Here is a 7,500-nt window from a genome sequence, read left to right as displayed (position 1 = left end):
TGTGAGGGAGGGATGGAGGGTGGAAGGAGAGGGTTAGTCAGGCAGGGTCTGGGGAGCTGGGGGAGGGATGAGAGAGTTGGACATGAGTGCTCAGTGGCGCTGACTCAGTCACAGAGACTCACGGAAGCTTGAAATCAGTAAATCAGGGGCCAGAGAGACACGCAATGCGACACGACAACCTCACTGTCATCATTGTGTGTGTGTGTGTGTGTGTGCATGTGTGTGCATGTGTGTGTGTGTGTGTGTGTGTGTGTGTGTGCATCTATAAGCAGATTTCAGGTAGCGGGTCAGGAGATTTCCATACCCTTGACTCTTCTGAGGGCAGAGGTCTAGAGCGGCATATTGTTATATCTGAAGGGATGAGAGGTGAAGGTTCCCACGGGCCGAGCTCCTCGCCACTTCTCTCATACAATGGGTGGGTGGGTGGGTGGGTGGGTGGCGGGGGCTGGGGGGGGGGGTGGGGGGGGGCAGACAGTGTGAATTCCCTTCTCTCCCTTCCTCTTCATCGTCTCACTAAGCCGTCCCAAAAGACAGTGCAAACGTGTGTGTGTGTGTGTGTGTGTGAGAGAGAGAGAGAGAGAGAGAAAGTGTGCGTGTATGTGTGTGTGTGTTTATGTGTGTGTGTGTGTATAGAGGGGGCTACTTTAATAAAGTGTTTGAGCCAGGCTATCCACATAGCGTCTGTGCCTTTCCCCCCAAGCCCCCATGATTGGTTTAGAACACAAAAACGTTGCCATGGAACTCTGGGAAAATTCACCAACCCGGACGGCGGGCACCACACAACACAATAGCCTCGTGGTGGCGCAGTCGGCGGGCAAAGTGTCAAGGCGGCTGTCGATTCTACAGAACAGCCTGGAGTTCAGGGCCTTGAAGTTAAAACAAATGAACAAAGTACCTCCAGATGGAGGCCTAGGCTAATTTCATTACGAGGCCATCGTAATTCCTCCACCACTTGTTGCAGGCGTGACGGAATCCCAGTCCGAAAGAGATGGAAATGTGTGCCTGTGTTTTCGCTCCGCCGTTGAAGGGTTCAGCTAAAGCACAAAGCCGCAATCAGATGTTATTCCGCTAATTCAAATAAACCCGGCCGAGGATAAACAGAGATATAACATGATCTGCAGCGCAAAATCCTGTCCATGTGGTTTGGGTCTAAGTGCGGGCTTATTACCAAAGAGAGAAGGAGAGAAGAGAAGAAAAAAAATCTAAAAAAAAAAAAAACACAAGCTCTTGGCATTTCGACATACAGATCCAAAAAAAAGAGATGCTTTATGGCTTTATAAAATGAAATCTGCAACTCGTCCGTGGGTGGGAGGAGAGCGGAGGAGAAGAAGAAGAGAGGAGAGGAGGAGCCGGGGATGAAAAAGAAAAGAGAGGACTCGGATTTGGGTGGATGGAGGGCAGAGGAGCAGCCCGCGGGGCTGTACACAGCTGCGAGAGGCTCAGGTATAGCTCGCTGGCCGGGGACAGGACTATCAGGCCATTGATGAGGCCATTACAGCTTAAATGAGGACAGATTGGATCTAAGCTGTTCCCTTCCATTTTTTCTTTTTTGTCCTGCCGCCCAGTAGCGAATGATTAATTGTGCGTGGGTCTCACGGCCGTTCCCCCGCCCGTCTCTCCTCCCTCCACTGCGGGCTTTTGGCGCAGACCTCCCAGAGATATCGCAAAGGGGCCACGTCTGGTGCCGAGGCAATTTCCTGTGATCCAAAGTGCTGTTTGTGAGCTAATGACAATCACCCCGACTCCCCAACCTCCCATCCATCCCTTTCGCTAATCCATCCTCCTCTTACCCCTTTTAAGTCTTTCTCTCCCTCTCTCTCTCTTTCTCTCTCTCTCTCTCTCTTTCTTTAACTCTCTCTGTCTCTCTCTCTCTGCCTGTTGTCCTCTCTCTCTCTCTCTCTCTCTCGCTCTCTCTCTCTCTCCCTGTCTGTCTCTCTGTCTGTCTCTCTGTCTCTGTCTCTCTCTCTCTCTCTCTCTCCCTGTCTGTCTCTCTGTCTCTCTCTCTCTCTCTCTCTCTCTCTCTCTCTCTCTCTCTCACTCTCTCTCTCTACCTGTTGTCTGAGACATAAAGACTCCCCTGGTTGGCCGAAGGCAACCTTTCAATCAGCGCTGGGCTGAGGTAAAGACTGATTTGTCCTGTGGGAGGCACAGTGCTGTTCGGAAATTAAAAATGCATGGAATATCTGATCCATGCTGAATCCTCAGCCCTTGTCTCTCCCTTGTCTGTTCACTCCACAGTTGTGATCTATGTTGTAAGATCTACGACATAAGCCCCATCTCCCCCGCCACAGAGAAGCATCCATCTCCCCCGCCACGGAGAAGCATCCATCAAGAGGAAACATTGTAGGTTTTTATGACATAGGCTCATGGGGTCAGAGAGGATAAGGACAGAAGGGCAAGGAAACCTTCTTCAAGTACCATCAATTCAATTCCCAGGGATGGGTTGCCAGATTGGGCTGACTTTAAATACGTGGTAGTAAAGAACAGCCAAACCAAAAGCACCGAATAGCAAAAACATTATATTTTCGACCCAATCCACGACAGCTTTAAGAAAAACACGTTTCAAGACCAATGCATTTAGGTTTCGATCAAACACCCACGCGTCTCGCCCTAGACTGCCCAGGAAACCCCAAATGTAGCCACAGAAATGCGATCGCTCCCAGTGATCACCGCTACCGCGTTGCGTGTATCGTGACAGTCCTCAGCCTCACCCACTAACACTCTCCCTCAGCATTTAGACCGTTCCTAGAAATTCGAATTACAATCAGGATCAACGACGCAGTTTTAACAGTTCAAATACACGACACCGACTGAACTCTACTGGCAAAAGGGGAGCTCTTCCCGGGTGGTGTAATTTGGCATACTGGTCTTCGTGTGACCAACCAGTACAAAACATCATTAAACTCTCCTCATGCTAAAGTGTGCATCTTTAACCTCAAAGGAAAGCAATGCCTTTGATAGAAATAACAGTCATAGAGCAATGAAATCAAGTAAGCTCGGGGGAATCAGAGAGCGTTAGCATCATCGGCGGTGGGTCTCTCCAACTCAGATGGTTACGGGGGAACTTATTCTAGTTGGAACCCGGAGCTCTCTGCCAACCTGTCAGGAAAATGCCGACTGCACACATTGACAAATGACAGTGCTTGGCAGGGAGTGTGTGTGTGTGTGTGTGTGTGTGTGTGTGTGTGTGTGGGGGGGGGGGGGGGGGGGGGGGGGGGACAGGGAGGGAGGGGGTAGACTTGGTCCCTCTTATCAATGTGTGATGTAGTGAAAGTCACCTTGAGACACCACAGCATGGAAATGTCTTGGCACTTTCCCTCCTCATAAAAAATGACAGACCGCGGCGGCACAGAAAAAAACCCTTTGCGGTTCATTCAGAGACAGAATTTTCTGTACAAAAATTGTCATAAAATATGCAGAGGTCCCTCCGCTCCAGAGAGTGCAGCTCGGAGGTGGTGGTGGTGATGTGTGTGTGTGGGGGGGTGGGGGGGGGGGGGGGGTGGCGATGCACCACTCTTGTAAGAACACGGGGGTTTCTGAGGGGAACCTGGAGAACGACATCTTAATTTCTGCTCGTAGCAGCTCTTCTGAACAAATTGAATTCAATTTCCAAAATATAGACTAATCCCTATAACCCTATAATCTTTAGTATTGCAGTTTTAACATTACATTTCAGTCTGCTTAATTCCTACAGCATATTGTGTGCAATAGTATGTGCATTGACCTTGTGAAAACAGTATGGAGACTGATATTTTAGTGTCCTTTACCAACTTGGTTTCTTGAATGTCTTTAAAAATGTATTTTCTAGGGAGAGGACACTTTTTTGTTGATTTGCTTAACACACTCAATACACCTTCTTTGAATAAATCAATGAAAAGAATATCTTATCACAGCTTCTCAGATGTTCAGGTCTAAGATGAGGTATAATGGACCAAATAGTTGTGTTACCTTCATGAGCTATTTCACTAAATATTCCACTAATCAAACCATTTCATGTAATGATTCAATGAATAGATTATTTCTAAGTGGTATCTTATCATGAAATTAAGTACATTTTATCATTAGTTTCATGAGTAATCCATATTTTTAAGGTACTACGTGGCAATACCACAGGTTAATTGAGGGTGATATTAGCATGACCAATACTCTCCCTGATACAATGCTAAAACCTTCATCCTCCAAAATCAAATCAAACGACCACGTGCACTTTTTAAGTACAATTAATTTGCATTGTGAGACTCAGATTGGAAAAAGCATTTTCAAGGAGATCTTTATATCTATATAAAAAAGATATGTTTTATTCAAATGTCCTAAGAGCCGAAACGCTTATATGAATAATCATCAAAGAATCAGTGGCATATTAGCCAGAGCCCCTCTCCTCTCTATTGCAGATGTATTTTGTATTCTTTTTTTTTGCCCATCAGTGTGCTGGCTACAGCACTTTCTCCAGCTCATTAAGATGCAAGGCCATGCCCAATATGAGAAAATGTCCGAGATAGCTTTGAAGTCATTAGTTCAGTCATTAGCACAGTTATGTTAAATCGAAATTACAATTCATCACCAGAAAAAGCCAATAATTTATTTTGTGTTGCTTGGCAGGCCCTTAAACTGTATTCAGTCATTGGGAGTCACGCTGCTGCACTCATTATGGCAGCGCATTTAGCGTTAGCGCTCGCCACTAAATCAGCTCTTATTCATTAGCAACTTGGGGAATGCTTAACATATTCCCAAGGTGACGTGTGATTGTATGGAGCCTTTCCTTGTGTTTGTTGTGTTCGATGATCACAGGGATTTCTCGGCCCACACACATCAATAGGAACGCCTCGGAAAATTGTTTATCCTTGAAATGCCATTTTGATAGAAGTTTAATGAACATTGTGATGAGAAACATCAGCTGTCCACCTTGATTTGTTTTTAATTAAAGGACGCCTGATTCAGTTGACGTTATTATTGCATCAATCTAAATCACAGATCGAACACCTTTAAAGCTGCTACTTCTTGCATAGATAAATAGATGCAATCACCGTTTATTAGGCCAGCCCCATTAACAAATATTCTTCAAGGACAATTCCATTTGGTTTCATCTCACATATCTCAAAATCACATATCATTTCCCTGACGCATCGAAATTTGCCGACATTTAATTGAAAAAACCACTGTGTTCTGACAACAGGAACAAACCAGAATGGTCATTGAGACATTTGTAACATCAATAGTACATTACGTTTGCCTTTGCCTCTTAGTAGAGGGTACCAGTGGTTCCCAGGCGGGATCAAATAGACAGTCAATAAATTATCCCCCAGAAAGGCACAGTTTTAGTGCAGTGATACCCTTTGATCTGACCACATGAAAGAGAGTGAAGATTATCAATTGGCTTCATTCAAGACAGAACTAACACAAATACAATACTAGAACAAGCAGATATGGGCTCCTTTTTCAAATACGATTCTACACACTATACTGTCGGCCTACAACTAGATCACTGCATTTGAAAATTCACTTCCTCTTTTTTATTTTGTTTGATGTGCTTTGCATTGTTTTTACAAAAAATATCTGTCCATTGATACACTGCATGTCGTCTGCTGTGTTGTGTCTCTTGTGTCTGTATAGGTACATGTATGCTGCCTTCTTGGCCAGGGCTCCCTTTTAAAAGAGATGAGAATCTGGTTAAATAAAAGATAAATACAATTAAATAAAACATTTCATCTCATCTCATGTGTAAGATACGTACAATACCATTTAACACTTTTTTTCTTTCCAAAAGAGAGAAAATTGCTGAAGAAAAGCCGAACCCCACCACGACCAAGAACACTGACTAATTAAAATGATGGGCTGCGTTATCTGAAAATCACTGCGTCGTGCCCCATCTAATTATCATACTTCTGTTACAGTCGCATGGACATATGGGCAAACGATCATCTTTAAACAATATGTATTTACATCCCGACTATTGGCCACGCAGTAATAGTGGTACTAGAGGCCATGGTGGTGTGTGTGAGGAAGAAGCTCTGTTTTCTCCCTGAAAATTGAATCTACACACACGCTGCTCGACTTGTATGCTGGTGTGGTCACCTCAGCTCCAACGCCATCTCCATCATGCCATGGAGGGGGGGAGGGTGGGAGGGGGGGAGGGGGGGGAGGGGGGGTGGATGCTAAAGGAGCCAGTCCAGTTCATGCAAAATTCACCGCATGGTCTTTAAAGCTCACATGGAGTTAATTGACAAATGAAACATCTTGGAGAGTCGTCTGCAATGGCAGTGGACAAGACTGATGTCTGTATCTCTTTTAAGCCCTAAATGACACCAATTGCAGGGGGGCGGGGGGTCGGGCGGGGGCAGTGGCATTTAGCACCCTGTCGATGGCTTGATGGATGGGGGTAATGTCGTTGGACAATCTCTCCCCCCAGCTATTCTCTTCCATCCTGCCCTGCCTTCTGCAATGCTAGGCTGTACTATGGTCTTCTATGCTAGCCTATATTGGGCTTTATGCTGGGCTGTCCTGTCCTATGCTGTGCTGTCCTATGCTGTGCTGTGCTGTGCTAAGATGGGTTGTCTCTACAGGGCAGGGGTTTACAAAGCCCCGGTGGTGGTGACCCTCTGCACCAGAACCTCCCAGCCTCAGAGGCATAGACCTCACACTGCCTACAGTTACACTGACTCAGCCTCTAAGGCATACTGTGTAGCTCACACTGCCTACAGTATCACTGACTGAGGTACACTGTATACTGCCTATCACTCACTCAGCCTCAGCCCAGACAGACAGACAGACAGACAGACAGACAGACAGACAGACGAGAGACAGACAGACAGACAGACAGACAGACGAGAGACAGACAGACAGACCCCCCACTGTAACACCCCAGTCCTGAAAGACTCCCCACCAAGGAGCCACCCTCAGTCCTGAAAGACCCCCCCCCCCCCACCACCACCACCACCCTCAGCCTGAGGGAAGAGTTTCAGAGCTAGGCTACTGTGGCAACAAGCCCAATGCAACAGTGTGAGACCAAGTGCTGAGTGCAGTTTAGACCAACCCTCACACACACACACACACACACACACACACACACACACACACACACACACACACACACACACACACACACACACACACACACAGTCTGTCTGCAATGTGACAGCAGCCTCCAGCTCAACCTGTGCTTTTCATACCATATGTTCTACTCTGAATACATGTCACTATCCTCAGAGCTCTGAAATTTACCCTCAATACATTTCACTATCCTCAGACATATATATGTTTAATACGTTTCACCAGCCTCAGACAGGGGATACAATGGTAAAAGTGCTGAGTTGTCCTCGGGACACAGTGTATTGTGGCACAGTAGCTGACCCACAGAAAACACTCTCAACAGGCAACAGTGCAGAGGCTGCTGGGGAAGTGAATGGCGAATACAACAGCTTCCTAACGGCTTAATGTCACAACGCAGCGCCGGGGTGACAAATGAGCATGTAGAAAAACGCGGTCACACACAAACACAAAGAC

Source organism: Argentina silus (assembly GCF_951799395.1).
Source record: "Argentina silus genome assembly, contig: scaffold_307, whole genome shotgun sequence".
Classification (NCBI taxonomy): Eukaryota; Metazoa; Chordata; class Actinopteri; order Argentiniformes; family Argentinidae; genus Argentina; species Argentina silus.
Note: the sequence above shows the minus strand (reverse complement) of the source record.